The 16,680-nt window shown below is 26.0% G+C and overlaps 1 protein-coding gene across 3 annotated transcripts in view; it reads right to left on the bottom strand.

The window, feature by feature from the left end:
- Eip75B (Ecdysone-induced protein 75B) overlaps positions 1-16,680 on the bottom strand; it is a 139,135-nt gene that overhangs the window by 24,817 nt on the left and 97,638 nt on the right. The gene's annotated exons all lie outside the window — the stretch shown is intronic.

Below are 16,680 nucleotides of genomic sequence, written 5' to 3'. Positions count from 1 at the left end.
TTGCCAACGAGTAACCAATATTTTTATATTATTTATAATCCAGATTTTTTTTTTTAATTTTCTTTATTGTCATAAAAATAACGTAAATAAGGAAAGATATTACTATATATTTTTTAAAAATAATCAAATTTTACACATTTATCTTACCCATTCCTAGCATTCTAAATAACTCTGAAAATTTTTATTTTATTCAAAACGATTTGCTTTGAAATAAATTTTATACAAGGCATTAAATTCAAACTAATTTTAAATTGGTCATTATGATTAGCCCGCAATTTAAAATATACTATGCTATTTTAAGCTGTGTAAATAAAAAAATATATATATGTAATTAAATAGCGATGTATATAAATAATCGAAAAACATATGTATATATATATATATTTATTATAACGAAGAATATTACATTATTTTTATTTTTTTTTATGAAGAGGGAAAATGAAATTAATATGCTTAGCATTGGAAATTATGCAATTTTTACAAGTGTAGGTGTATTCTTAAAGAATGAAAATCAGTGATTAGGAGGGAAATGAGATTAAGAAAAACAAATAAACAAGACAAAACTCTGAAACAGGTTAGAAGAAGAGGGAGAAAAAAGGGTGAAAAGAAAATGGTTTCAAGGGCGCGGAGAGAGTGACTGACACGGGTTTAACCTTTTTTAATCGTCACGTTCGCCAACCAGCATTCATTTCACAACGAACCCTAATGGCAAATACATTTACATAACACGTTAATGTTTTTTAAACGCTTAAATACAACATTTCTATTTTACTCGCTTTATAAGAAATGAAAAGAAAATTGACACGTTCTTTATTATTTAATGAATTAATTTTAAATTCATATCGTTACATAACATCTTAATGTTTTCAATCGCTTTAATGCAGCATTTTTATTTTATCTGTTTAACACGAAATGAATAGAAATCTGATACATTCTTTATTATTTCTTTTAAATAGTTTTAAATACAAATTATTTACATAACATGTTAATGTTTTTAACCGTTTTCATACCGTATTTTTATTTTATCTACTTAGTCAAATAGTTTTAACGACAAATTATTTACTTAACATGTTAATGTTTTCAATCGCTTTAATACAGCATTTTTTATTTTATCTGTTTAACATGAAATGAATAGGAATCTGATACATTCTTCATTATTTCTTTTAAATAGTTTTAAATACAAATTATTTAGATAACATGTTAATGTTTTCAATAGCTTTAATAGACTATTTTTATTTTATCTGCCTTACATGAAATGAATAGAAATTTTATGCATTCTTTATTGCTTCCATTAAGTAGTTATAAAGACAAATTATTTTCCTATTTTTAATCGCTTTACACCAGCATTTTTATTTCATTCGTTTAATAAGAAATGAAAAGAAAATTTAAAAAATTTAAACTGTTTTAATAAAATAGTTTTAAATACAAAGCATGTTAATGTTTTTAATTAATTTAATCCGGTATTTTTATATTATACGCTTTATAAGAAAGGAAAAGAAAACTGAAACCTCCTTTATTATTTTAATTTAATCGTTTTAAATACTAATAAGTCTTAATTTATCGCCAATTAATATCGTATATCATTGTAGTGCTGCGGGAATTTTATTGTGTTTAGTAGCTTTATTCTAGCATTTCATAGTTTGTCAGCTTTGGAGAAATACAAAAAACTATTACATTATATCAGTTTAATCTTTTAAAGTAAAAAATAAATAAGTTTTAAAACATATTAAACGTTTTTAATAGGTTTATTCTAGCACTCTTATTCTATCAGCAGTCGAAATTAAAAAAAAAAGTTTTATTCTTATATATAGATCAATTAGTTACTTTAAATGCATAAAAATATTTTAAGATTATATCGATAGTTAATATAAATTTTTTTTCTCGTGATATTGCAACATGTGATTAAATTATTTGGAATTTAATCGCTTCATTCCATTCTTACTTCAACAGTTTTGAAATTGATACAATACATTCTTTACTACCATGTTATTTATTATTATTAGAATAAGAAATATAAATAACAAGGTATAGAATACAAAAATATATATATTCCTTTATTTTAGAGGGAAAATAACATTAAAAAAATTATTTTTCAGCAGTTTTAACATTTTTTTCCCGTTGTCCATAATAAAAATTGATAGAGTAAAAGTTATTACAGTCTTGTCCTTAAATTGTACTTCAAACTCGTTACATTGTTATCGTTTAATTTATTATACTACATTCATTTTGTAAGTCCAGTCTAAATATAAATAAGAAGACCTTAGATAAATCTTACGTAAGTTTCATAAAAAAAATTGCATAGAAGCGAATTATATTATTAATTGTATTATAAAATCTATAATACAAAAATATAATATGCGAATATTTATTTCCTAAAAAAACAAATAAGAATTAAAATTTCTAGTATTTGTAACAACGTTTTTTAACATTGTAAACAATAAAAGAACAAAAATTACAATAAAAATTTTTTTTCTGCAATAAATTGTTGTGTTAACACAATTTTTGTGTTAAATCTTACGTAAGTTTCCTAAAAATAATAGCATAGAAATGAATTATATTATTAATTGTATTATAAAAATTATAAAATCTATAATACAAAAATTTAACGTACGTATATTTATTTTCCAAAAAAAAAAATAATAAATAAATTTCCAGTATTTGTAACGTTTTTTAACATTGTAAACAAATAAAAGAACAAAAATTACAATAAAACATAAAAAAAATTTTTCTGCTATAAATTGTTGTGTGAACACAGTTTCTATTAAATGTTAAAATGTAACTCTATAATTTCGAACTTTACATAACAATAGCTTTTATTCATATTGTTAAATGCATTTTATGTAAAACATTGCATAGACAGCAACTTAAGAGCGATGCCAGAAAATCGAACTTCAGTTGCCTGGATACAGGAGACGGTATTCCCAATCCTCATTCTGGATTGCATGCTCGCTGGTGAAGTCACTTTTAGGCGACATAGGGGGATCGATACGAGAGTTACGGTGGTTACGCACACTCTGAAAATCGTTACAATGTCAACGTTCCATGACATTTAATAAAAGAAAATGTTGCTCGTTAAGTAATGCTCGTTTAAAGGAAAAGCGTGCATAAGGAGAAACATGTTTATGTATTTTTAAAAAAAATAACTTTTAAATAGATATGTTTTTATTAAAATAAATTTAAAAAAAAACTTAAATTTTATCAATTATTTCATAAATTATTTAAAACTAAAGAGATTCAGAAAAATTAAAAATTTAGAATTAAGTTTGAGAAGGCTCATAAAGTTCCATGACTTTTAACAAAATTAAATGTTGCTCGTTAAGTTACATTTGTTTAAAGGAAAAGCTTGCATAAGGAGAAAATATGTTTATGTATTTTTTAAATAGGCACGTTTTTAGCAAAAAAATATAAAAAAATTTCTTATTAACTTTTCCTTAGTAGTTTCTTAAATTATTTAATTTCTTATCTCATTATCAAACTTAAAGATTAAAATTGATTAAGTTTGAAAGTGGGCAAAAAGTTCAATAACTTTTAATAAAATTAAATGTTGCTCGTTAACTTAAGGCTGCTCGAAATAAAAAAGGAGAAAATAAGATTTTTTTTCAGAAATTTTTTTTTTTTTTAGATAGAAATTTTTTATTAGATTAAGCAAAATAATTAATCCGAAATTATTATTTACTGTTTTCTTGACTACCTCATAAGTAATTTTAAAATATTATAGAAATTAAAAAAAAACTAAAAGATTAGAATTTATTAAAATAGAGAATCGACATATTCAAAGTTCCATGACTTTTAATAAAATCAATTGTTGTTCAATAAGTTACTCTCGTTTGAAAGAAAAATATGCAAAAAGGATGAAATATTCTTTTGTATTTTTTAACAAAATATTTTTTGATTCTTTTTTTTTATTAAATGAAGTAAGAATACTTAATTAGGAATTATTAACTTTTCCTTAAATACTTCATCAGTCATTCGTAAATATTATAGAAATTCAGGAAAATTAAAAGAATGGAATTAATCAAGATTAAAAAATCGATTAGAGTGGACATAATATTCTTCGACATTTAATAAAAATATAAGTTCCTCTCTAAATTATGCTCGTTTAAAATAAAAAATTCGCTGTAAGTGAAAATATGATTAATATTTTTTTTAGAAATGCCTAATACATTTATTACATAATTCTGTATCAAAGTAAATAAAAAATAATTATTCACAAATTCAAAACTAATTAACTATTTCCTTATCTTCATAATAAGTTATTTAAGAATATATTAGAAACCCAAGGTGATTGAGAATTGCCAAACATGCCTTGATAAAAACAAATGTTATTTATTTAGCAATGTTTTGCTTTTAAATGGCTAGCGAACAAAAATAAATTTTTATGTATTTTTGGCAAATAAATTTTAAATTAAATTAACATTCTTTAACGAGTAAAAATAATAAATTAAAAACCAATTAGCTTTATTTTATATAATTTTATTATAGAATGATTATAGAAATACAAGAAAAAAACATTAATTGAGTAGTATATCGGACCATTCGTCTATCGGAAATAAATAAATAAATATATATATATATATATATATATATATATATATATATATATATATATATATATATATATATATATATATATATATATATATATATATATATAGTTTTAAATGCATAAATGTTCAATAAAAAACAAAAACAAAAAAGATATAAAAAAGTGAACTGCAATCGTTTTCACCTCATAAAGATATCGGTTGCCATAACAACCAGATTGGTTAAATAATTATGCTAAAGTTTTTCCTCGAAGTATAGCATTTGCTCGACTTATGTCACTGACCTATGTGTTTTTGTTAGAGCCTACTTATTTGCGTGCGATTTCAAGTGCCAACTGCCTCGATTTCCACCCCTCCCATAACCCTCATATACACGAGTCACTTTGGTTGTTCACCTTATAGTACTAGGAATACTTTTTATAATTAAAAATGTAATAATACTAATTTATTAAAATATATACTAATAATACTATGATTTTTAGAAAAGTAATTATTATTGTCGAACTCAAATGCACAGAATGAATTGTCGGGTATATATATATATATATATATATATATATATATTTTCAGTATTTTTAAAAATCTATTTCGAAAAAATTCGAGAAACTTTCTTTAAATAGTTTGGGAAATAGTTTTAAATAAGTTTGAGAAATCTATTTAAAATAAATAATATATTTTAAGAATAATTATCAATTGAAAATTAATAACAAATTAATATTAACTGTTATTCTTTCCACTAATATAAAAAAAAATTAATTTTCATTTGGAATAAAAAATTACACCAATTAACTTAGTTAAAAAAAGAACAAATTCTTGGGCAATTACAAATTACAATTAGATAAAGTTTTGAATTATATTATTTCTTTTATATATTTATAAAATAAGTTGTCTTAATATAATATGTATATATTGTTTAAATTAAAATTGAAAAAAATGAGTGTTATATATAATAAAATAATGGAAAATTTAGGCAATTTATAGCCTTTAAAATAAGCTTGAATTCAAAAATAAATAAATATATACATAAATGTTTGAAAATAAATAAATAAATATTTATGCTCCATAACGTTAGGTAATGTAATATTTCTTAATGAGAATAAGAGTAAGTCAGTATAAGGGTAAAAGAGAGTTGAGAGTAAGACATCTTAATTAGCAAAAGTGTGATTAAAATAAACATATCCTTTTTATGATTTGTAAAAGAGTCATCGGGTTCTGGATTTTACTCACAACAAAACTATTCATTAAATAAAATGTTATAAATTCATTGAATATTAGAACAAAAGATATTCTGGAGGGTCGTAATATAGCTTAATCAACATAAAGAGTGATTAAATTAAACAGTCCATTCTATGATTAGGAAACGGATTGCACTTTACCGATAATAAAAGTATTCATTAAATACTCAAGATGATACTAAAATTGATGATATTCTTAAGGCCATAAAATAACTTAAATACCTAAAGAATGATTAAAATCAGAAATGGTTTTTTGCATGACTAAAAAAACTCGAATCACCTTAATGATATTTGTAGAAGGTCTTCAAACTCCTTATTTACCCAAAAGGTATTTAAAAATAAACATAGCTTTTTTTTTCTACGTAAGACTGCATTCGGGTTCTGCCAGCTATCAACAACAAAATTATTCATTAAACATTCAAGATGATACTAAAGCTAAAATTATTCTGGTTGATCATAAAATTATTGACCTAGGCCGTAATTACCTAAAAAATGTTTACAAATAAAAACGTTTAATCAGTTCTGCTCTTTTACTGATATTCTGGAGGATCGCAAGACAAATTAATCACCCAAAGTGTTCTAAAAAAAAACGTAGCTCTTTCTCCGACCAGCAAAAGGTTAAGCAAGTTCTGCACCTTACCGACAGCATAATTATTGATAAAAATCCTAATCAAGTTCTGCACCTTACCGGCAGCATAATTGTTGATAAAAATCCTAATCAAGTTCTGCACCTTACCGACAACATAATTATTGATAACAATCTTAAGAAAGAAATTAAATATAATCCATGAAAAAAAAATCTCTTTGATGCTAAATAAAGAGAAAAAAAAATGTTTGGCAGGGGGCTCTTGCATAAGAAAGAGGACCCAACCTGCCTTTTTGGTTGCTCTCCAGATCACTATGTCAAAGGAGGCAATCTTTCTCGAGCCTCACCAAGGTCAACAGACAAAGCAGGGTTCGTCGCTCCTCAAGGATCGACCTTGGAAAGCACAGATTGATGCAAGCTCGTCGTTCATTCAACTTTTCAAGAATTATTTTAAAGGGTGTATTAATAAAAAAGGCAAGTCATATACGCGGCTCTTTTTATGACCTTGGAGTCGCCTTTTTAGAACCTGTGTCGCGCAGCGTCCAACCGTTATAGCTAGCCACATGAAAATATTTATTTGTAAGTAGGCTTGTGGAATCAGCTAAAGTAAATATTATTCGAACATTTTTTCAACAGAAGTATGCTTTTTCCAACCAAAGAGGCCGCAATGAAAACAATAAAAATGTATTTATTTAATTAATAGTAGGGTTTGATATTAAAATAGAATATCGCGACGCAGTAATCTTAAAATATTTTCTTTTTTAACTTTTTAACAAGGGGGCGTCCACAAAAGATGTCACTGTTGGTAAAAAGTGAGAAGTTTTGTAAATTTTCGACTTTTTGTGACAAGAGAAGGAAGGGGTAAAGAAAAATCAGCAGATTAAATATTTTTATATCTTTTATTTTTATATTTGTTTCATCAAAATAAGCTCACTTATAATCATTATTATTCATGTAATCATTATTATTACTTGATTAAAAATTTTATTCGCTTCAAAAGTATATAAATTGAAAATAACAGTCAACATGTTTTAAGCGCTCAAAAATAGAAGCCCATTTTCCAGACCTGTCATTCGCATCAGGCAATCTATCGACTATTATTTCCAATCTGTATATTTTTAAAGTTAAGTCCGCTTCAGTTTCTTGGGATTATTTATTTAATCATTAATATTATAACTTTTCTGTTCATACTGCAACAGTTAATCGGAAATTCTATTTTTCTAAATTATAGTTCTTATTACGACACATTTAATAAAATTTACAAAAATAAAATGTAAATTTAACCGAATAAATTACTTTTAAGGTATCATGATATGATTACCAAATTTTACCACAATTACCAAATTTTATAACATATAATAAAACCAGATTTTATTGCTAATTTTACCAAAATCATTGCCAAAGCGCTTCCGTAAAAATTACCGAGATTTTTGGTGTTCCCATAGAGCCAGAAATACGGTAAATTTTACGTTGCTGCGAACTTATTGAGGTTTTTTAATTGAACCATCGTTTCAACTTAGTCGAACCATATGATCAAGCTAACTTATATAGGTTTTAAATTGTATCACGCTTTTTTTTTTCAAGTTGAACGATATTATAGTGTAAACTTATTGAGGTTTGGACCATGTTTTTTTTTTAATGTTGAACTATATTATCGTGTTATCACGTTCGAGAATAACTTGCAAGATAATAATGTTCAAATTAGCAACTTATTACAGTTTCAGCCAATTCAAATGATACATTCAAAAATTTCTAATAGAGTACTCAAATTATGAAAAATTCAATGTTTGTAACCTTTCAAAATTTTTACTTATTGTTGCTGGCCGGAACTTAGAACATATTTTAGCAAGAGGCTCAAGCATGAAAACAGCCGTCTCTCCAAAATTTTAATCCTATTTTGGCTGATTTCACTGCATTTTATTAATTCATTTAGCACTTTTAAAGGGGCTAAATCTAGAACTGATTCCTTTTTAAAATCAGTACTGTTGCAATTACCAAAAAGAACATTTTATTCTTAACTACTAAATAAATAACATAAATGTAGCACAGAAGAAATATTGCGAAACAAAAAACAAATAAAATTTTATTGCTTAATTTAACGAAAATAATCTCACCTTGTGAGAAAAAACATAGGAAAAACTTCAACTAAAAAAAGAATATAATGTTCTACTGATTCTTTCAAAAAACAAACAAGGAGAAAACGTGAACTACCAATACAATATGTCCTTTTTTAATTTCATGCTTTTTGCCAACCTGGTTAAATATGACTCGTCAATCTTCAACAGCAATTTAAATTCTGTTCTTTGAAAATAATCGTCTGCTACTATGTCTTTGAAAATAATCGTCTGCTACTATGTCAATCTTCAACAAGTACCTCATCTACAAGAAAAAATCAATGGAACATACCAGATACCTAACATAAATATTTTTTGTGGGTTTCCGCAATTGCTTTCAACACAATTCTGTTACAAGACATTTTTGGATAGAAGTGACCCTCTTTTTTTTGTAGGTCCCCCAAACCCTAAATACTACCCCATTTTATATACCCCATCTCCCCCAACTAGCCATAACAACATTCTGAAAGAGCAATCACCTCTTGGGCAGAATCCCCAGTATAATTGTTTTATTGAAGGCCTCTATCAAATTTTTGGGCGAGATGAAAGCAAAAAAGAGATTTTCTGGAACAAACTGTCAGGCCCCAACCGGTCCATTTAATGATAATCTTTACAGATTTAACCTTTTTCCCTCTTGCATTGGACACGAAGTTGTGAGGCCCAATTAAAGGCAGTTAGTTGAAGGACTGATAACTAAACAAAATCTGCTGATGATATAGACATTAATTGAAAATATGTTGCAAGTTATCTTTCCCAATCGCAAATATTTTCTTATGTCGAAAGTAACGTCAATTTTTACTTCAGATAAAACTAAATGTTATCGCTCAGCTATAAATTGAATTCAATAAGTAAAAAAATAACAAGCTTATGTTTAAGCTTCAATGAAATAATAAGCAACTTTATCATTTTATTGAAGCATATAAATGAATCGATATAAATAATCAAATTAAGTTTAAAATGCAAAATATTAAAGAGAAAAGTTATGTACAATGAAATAGTTTGAGTGCGTTGTAATTGAATTTGATGCAAGAAATATGATTCCTCGTTATGAACTGCTTCTTCGTGTGCTTTTGAACAAGCCCTAATAGGGAAGCACCCTTAGCAGAGTACTACGATATTTCAGGGTATGAGCTCCTGTACAATGTTAATCCTGATGGTGTGCCCTAACTCCCCTAGAAGTATGAGGTAACATTCAAGCGATTTTCGGTTACTTATAACTTTTTTAAACTTACACATTTCGACAAAAAATACACTAAAAATGTCCTTTAAAAAAATCTGTAGCTTTAGAAGCAAAACTAATTTCAAATTTGAAATCCCTACATCCGAATTATGGAAGATCAAGTATTTGTATAAATGCAACAAAAAAATTTGTTCCCCAATGTTATTTATGACTTCGTTTTTCTACATCTGCATATGTGTCAACATCTTTAGAAAATACAAATTCTGAATTATATTTAAATTAAGCTGAAAATCCATTTGTTTCTTTAAGTTAAATCACAAATATTGAATACAGAGCTCATAACAGTGTTACATCAAACTTAAATAGCTACCACCATAATTGCCCTAAATTAAAAAAATAAAAATAAATAATCATCATTTTTGAAGAAAAAATTATTTTATTTTTATTTATGTATATAATCACCAAAAGTTTGTGATAGAGTTAATTTTAGAGAAATTAGAACTAATAAAAAAAAAACTCTATGTTACGTTAAAGGAAATTATTTAACCGTATATTGTTTTCAACATACGATTCACGAACTTTTGAAAATAACTAAAAGAATTTTGATAGTGCAGATCAAAGCAAAAGTTAAGTTAACTCAATACTATTAAAATAATGATTGAATTGCTAAGTAAATTATAAAGTGAATCGTGGTATGATAATATTTCATGCATTATCTTTTAGTTAACACAGTTGTTTAATCGTTGTTCTAGAATACTGGGTAGTTAATTTAATATAAAAAAATTATAACAAATTTCGGTAGGATTAGTACAAATAATTGATGCGTTATTTGCATTACCTATAAATTTATTCGTGTCCTTTATTAACAAAACGTATACACATATATTTAAAAATAGTAATCAAATCCATAAAACTTAGCATCATGGGCATCGCAGGAATTTTTAAAAGGGAGGGGGGCGAAATTAAATTACAAAAAAAAAAAATTCTTAAATGCGCTAAATACCTGCAAAAAGATTAACTATTTTTTTTTTTTAATCTCTTTCTTATTTTTCACTTTTAAGGAATTTAATCAACGATAATTCACGAAAAGTTTAATAATTTGTCTGAAATATTTAGGGGGATATAGATTTATATTTATTGAGGGGAGCATATACCTGCCGTTGAACCTTTTGCTTGAGATTCGAGAAAATATAAGATTTCATTCAATTTTAGTATCTTTATACAGTAAAGTGTTTCTTTTAAGAAGTTAAGTTGTAATGAAACCTGCAAGAAAACGTTTCTCTGTTATATGAAACTTACTTTTGAACAAAGTTAATTGAACTAGTTTACAATTTTCTAAATAGTAACAGCAGTTAAAATCTATCTCAGTTAGCCGTTAATAAAATGGTTTATTTTAGAACAATACAAAACGAAAACATATATCTGTTAAACAAAGTTTTGGCGCACTTTATTCATTTAACTTAAATTTTTAAAAGCAAGATACTAAATTTCACATAAAAAATGACATAAAGATTTGCAAACAACGTTGCTTGTTGAATGAAACTTTGAAACATACTTTAGAACAAATTCAACTAGTTAATAATAAACTATATAATAGCAACAGTTGGAACCTATCTCAGTTGGTCGTTTAAAAAATGGTTTATTTTAGAACAATACGAAAGGACAACAAATAGATATCCGTTAAACAAGGTTTTGGCATACTTTATTCACCAAACTTAAATTTTTTTAAGGGAAGATACTAAATTCTGACATAAATAGCATTAACAAGCTGTTTAACAAGTGATGCTTGTAGTCAAACAACATTCGCGTGAAGAGTTTTCACCTCGGCAGCTTGTTTGCCTTGACCTCAAAAAATGACCACTTTTGCTTCTTTTGTCATTTATGTAATGAAGGAAAAAGGTGAGGTCTTTACTGTAACTCATTACCATTTAGTCTTTTCTTATTCAAGTGAAATTTGAGGTGAGAATCATAGATTCTATTGGACAATAGACGTCTCGTGATGAGCCCTGGAAATGGGCGGTTGCGTATCTGGGGGTTATGGACTCCTTTTCAAAGAGTTATATTCATTTCATTGAGTCTTTTTCCTTCAGAATGGCAAATATTTGATAGGTGAGGTAATTCGCTGTCTGGCTCTTTGTAATCGACAGCGTTCAGAATAGTTTGTGTGACAGTTGGCGAAAATATTTGTGATTACTGTCACAAGGTTTTATTCCTGGAATTTTTTTTTTTTTTAAGTGAAAGGAAGTTTTCAAATTTACTTGACTGCACTTGAAGAAAACTTAATAAAATAAAATTATTTCACTTGATTTACAAAAAAAAAAAAAAAAAAAAAAAAAATAACAATAAGATATTTTGCTAGAATAGCAACAATAAAAAAATTAATAAGAATTTCTAATAAGATTTATAGAGACTAAAAACTTTAAAAAAAAAATTATATTAAAATTATTGGTTAATATGAAGGAAAACTAATAAGAATTTCTAATAATGTTTATAGCAATTAATAAGAGGAAAAGTTAATAAGAATTTCCTGCAACTAGTAAATTTCAAAGAAGCTTTTTAACCAAAACAAACAATTTCATAAATATTTTTTTTTAAAAATGCGCATTAAATTTTTTAAAAAAAATCACACATTAAAAAAGTTTAAAATTTATAAGAAAATTATTAATAATATTAAAATTAGTGACATATATGGTTTATGTAATTACTAAAAACAAATGGATTAATTTAAAATTACTACTAAAATTAAAAGCATAGACTAAAAACCGAAAAAAATAGATTAAAACAAATAGTCAAACTAAATACAATTATCTTAAATTTTTTAATTATATAAAATCAATATAAAAACTAATTTAAAGATATAACATAACTATAATATAAGTGAAAGACACATTTTTAATTAAATATTTCATGCTCATAAAACTTAAATACTAAACAAAATCAGTTAATAAATAAGATATTATTATCATTATCCACTAAAAATGACAATATTTAACTATGTTTTACAAATATTGTAAAACAAGCAAGACCTTCTTAATTACAAAAAAATAAATAAATAATGCAATTTATTATTGTTCATAACTATTTTTTAATCAGAAGCAAATAAGAAACAATGCCACTTTTAATTAAAGCTAAATAAAAAAAGCATCAGGGAATTTGAAATACAACCTTATTACTTTTAAGACTCATACTGAAATGTGTTCAGTTGCTTTCATATCGTGAATTAGAAGAACCAATACCAGTAATTGTATAATTGTATTGCGATAATTGAATATACTTACAATTTTAAGATGATTAAGTAAATTATTTAACAGAGAGCAACATTTGATCTCAAGCTCAACATTAAATTGCGAAAACAGATTTGAAAATTAATAATAAATAATCTAAGAATTATTTTGCAGTAATTGAATCATTATTTTTTTTTAACATCAAGAAACTTTTACATAAATACTTTCTGTGTGTGTTTACAATTTATTTCAAAAATGTTATACTTCATTCATGCGAATGCTTATTGTGAAATAGTACACAATACATTTAATGGTATTTTGAGAGAAGAATATTTACATATAAGTTGAACAAGTAAAGAAAACAAGTAAAAAATAATATGTATTTTTAAAGAGAAGAAGAAAAATTATTAAATACATTGGATTTTAAAAATATTGAAAAAACATTAAAAAGCAGGAAAACAAAATAAAGAAAAGATATAATTTCGTCATCAGCTCACACAATTTATCAGCAAAAATTGTGCTTTCGAATATTGTACTAATATAGCCAAAGTAGCAATGGGAAAATATCGGCATTTACTCTCAAGACTTAGTTATATTTTAGCCTTATGAAAAAGTGAAAAAATGTAATGTCATTGTACAATATTAAATACATGTACTGCTAAATCATACACTAAAAAGTATTTCTTATGAATAATAAGAAAAACACTAATTCTTATTTTGAAGCAAAAAACAAAAATTATCGATAATGATTGGCATTTTATTTTTCTTACAAAAAAAAGCAATCATTGTTTCAATCTATTCCCTTTCGCTTTCATTCAATAAAACGTGAATGATTATATAATAAATTCCTGAATGGCAACAGCTACAGGATAGTTTAAAATTTTCAGGTCAAGGGCGACGTACACAAAGTATGTCATATCTGCTGCTTTCAGATCTCGTGGTTTTGCAGATGAGGTTTGGTCTGCTTGTAGTTTGGCCTACTTTCCTTAGGCCAGAGTGACACGTTTTTCTTTAAAATACTTCCCCCAAAACACTTTCTACTATCCACGAGACCATTATAAATAATTGAACAAAGCGTACGACCTAAATTTACGTTGTGTTTCCTTATTCTTATTTGTCTGGTTGAAAAAAGTGAAAGTTACTAAGTAAAAAAGTGGGCATTGAAGCATAATATGGACGTAGTTTAAATAAAATCTTTGCATTTTTGCAGATGTTTTATTTAAATAAATTAGTTTGCACGTCGTGTGGACATAATAGGGGAGTTTTTTGATGAACTTTGAACCTCGTTCAGATGCATTTTTCTTTAAAAAGATAAATATTTATTATTATTTTTTTTTTTAAAAAAAGGGTTAAATATTTCGATTGACTAATAATGGGTCGACGATCGATAATGAGTAAATAAATAACAAAAAATTGTGAGAGCAAATTTTTTTAACTTGTTGTTTTAGTAATATAGAACTAAGACATTTATCTATAAATTTTAATTAATTAGCCAAAAAAATATATAAATAACTAGAATCAGAAATTTTTTTTTTACTAAATCCTTTTTTTAATTATTATTTTTTTTTTAAATATAATTTTAAACTTGTTTAAGAAGATTAATGTATCTAAATATGGTCACGCTTTTAGTTGCCGATTAATACTATTTGAAATTTAGATAAAATTCCCAAATATTATTTCTCAAAAAAATTTTATAATTGAAAAAATTTGATAATTGGCCATCAATTCCTTCACAAAGTACTAAAAAGGATAAAAATGCCTACCATAATATAAGGAATGACGCACATAAAATATGAAAAACTACTTTCTACTATGTCTCTCATTTCGGCCACAGTTCATCTTGCGTCAGTCTAAAATTACTTCACTTCATTTCTTTTACAATAAGGGTATCGTTTGGTTTTACTCAATCTACTCGACGCTGCGGCGACTTTTTCAACTCACGTGTCAACGTCTTGTTTTGACCTTCTTCGATTGCCTACAGAGACGTTGCGTCAAATGAAAGTTCCATGCTCTGAAGTAACCCTTTTCGATTCAGTGGGTTACAAAATAAGAGCCCATTTTCGCTTTACCAAAGTTACTACAAGTCACGTACAACAGGATCTGGTTTTGTTTATGTGATTTCACTAGTTGATACTTGAAACTGGTATTAATTTGTTTAGCATAAAGACATATTTCGTAAAAATACTAAGAATACTTACCAAACGCTAATAATTCAAGCCAAAATGAATATTTACAGTTCGCGATCTTGTTTTCTCCGCCTTTTATTTATCCCCATAGTGGATGTAAGTCAATATTAACTTCCCATACCCCATTAATTGTGTGGCAACAGTGAAGACAAATTTTAAGAATCACGAAGGCTAACTTTTAACTCAATATAAATTTTAGAGTTATATTGACAGCTTAACCACAGTAAGGTTTTACGGATAGCTCCATAGGAATAAGACTCGAACGCATGATCCTTCCACAACTGGGATTTAACCATGAGTCAGACAACTGGGATAACCATGAGTCACAAAATTAAACCCTTCAAGAACAAATTTGTACTTCCAATTGTACACGCAGCTTAAGTTTGTCTTACGTCAGTTGTGGGGCTATTCAAATTATTATTTATTCTATTGCACGCTATTTTAATAGTAGTAACTGAAAAACATAAATGTAGACTCGAATACACCGAAGTTAATATTATATTTCAATACAAAACTCCAGGTCAAAATTTAATCACTAATGGTCGATACAAGTAAATACTTCTCTATGTTCACTATTCTAAATAGAATTAGAATAGATTTTATTCTATATAGAATTAGATCAATTTATTCTAAATAGAATTAGATCAATTTATTCTAAATAGAATTAGAATGTCTAAAAAAATCTATTTATCAAAATAATAATGAATTATAACGAAGTTGAATGCTATAAATTTATAAAACTTACTTAAAAATTAATGTTTGTAAAGAACCAAAGTTTCGAACTGAACTATATCAACAAATAGAGAAGCTTATAAAAAAAACGAGACTATAAAAGATTATATAAATATAGTTGTACAAAAATACCATTTTCTTTTTAGATATAGCCACACCCAAGTCATTTGGCTCACATCTTTAACTCGAGGTTAGAGAGAAAAAAATTAACTGGGCAATGAGCCTAAAATGTTAAAAGCCTTTTTTCACGATAGTTTTTTCTCCTTCGTTCACCAACATACACGAGTGCCATTCAACTCTTCCGTTGCCATCTTAGAGAAGTTGAATTATAATGATTCTTTCTGACCTTCTACTGATAAAAGTTTGATGCACTGCAAGACTCTTTTGTCAAAGTGTTTCGATTGCTGTTTAGCTGAGTTCCATTCTATTTATAGTAAATAGGGGCTCTTAACTCGACTCTAATTTTGAAAGCCTTTGTTTTAATCTGATATATAATTTTATTGATACTTTATATCGTTTTAATAATAATAAAGAAATCGTTAGTAATAAATGATCAACCATTTTCATATTTTATTATCGTTTGCTTAAGAATCAAAAATCCGTCATTTTTATCGGTCATTTTATTACAATTGGAGAATTTTAACTTGATAATAAAAAATAAAACTATATTGAAAAATAAATAAAATTTGTTAAATTTAATACATTATTATATTGATAGTCAATTCGTTAATAATTTTATTATCATTAACTTGAGTATCAAAAATTAGTTATTTACATCAGTAATTTATTAATATTATAATCATTCACTTGAGAATGAAAAATCAGTCATTTTTATCGATAATTTAATTACAAGAAGAGGAATTTTGTATGATAATCAAA

The sequence above is a fragment of the Parasteatoda tepidariorum genome, chromosome 4 (genome assembly GCF_982258835.1).
Source record: "Parasteatoda tepidariorum strain Cologne lab strain chromosome 4, Ptep-v5.0, whole genome shotgun sequence".
NCBI classification, from domain to species: domain Eukaryota; kingdom Metazoa; phylum Arthropoda; class Arachnida; order Araneae; family Theridiidae; genus Parasteatoda; species Parasteatoda tepidariorum.
This window is presented reverse-complemented; position numbering and strand designations above follow the sequence as displayed.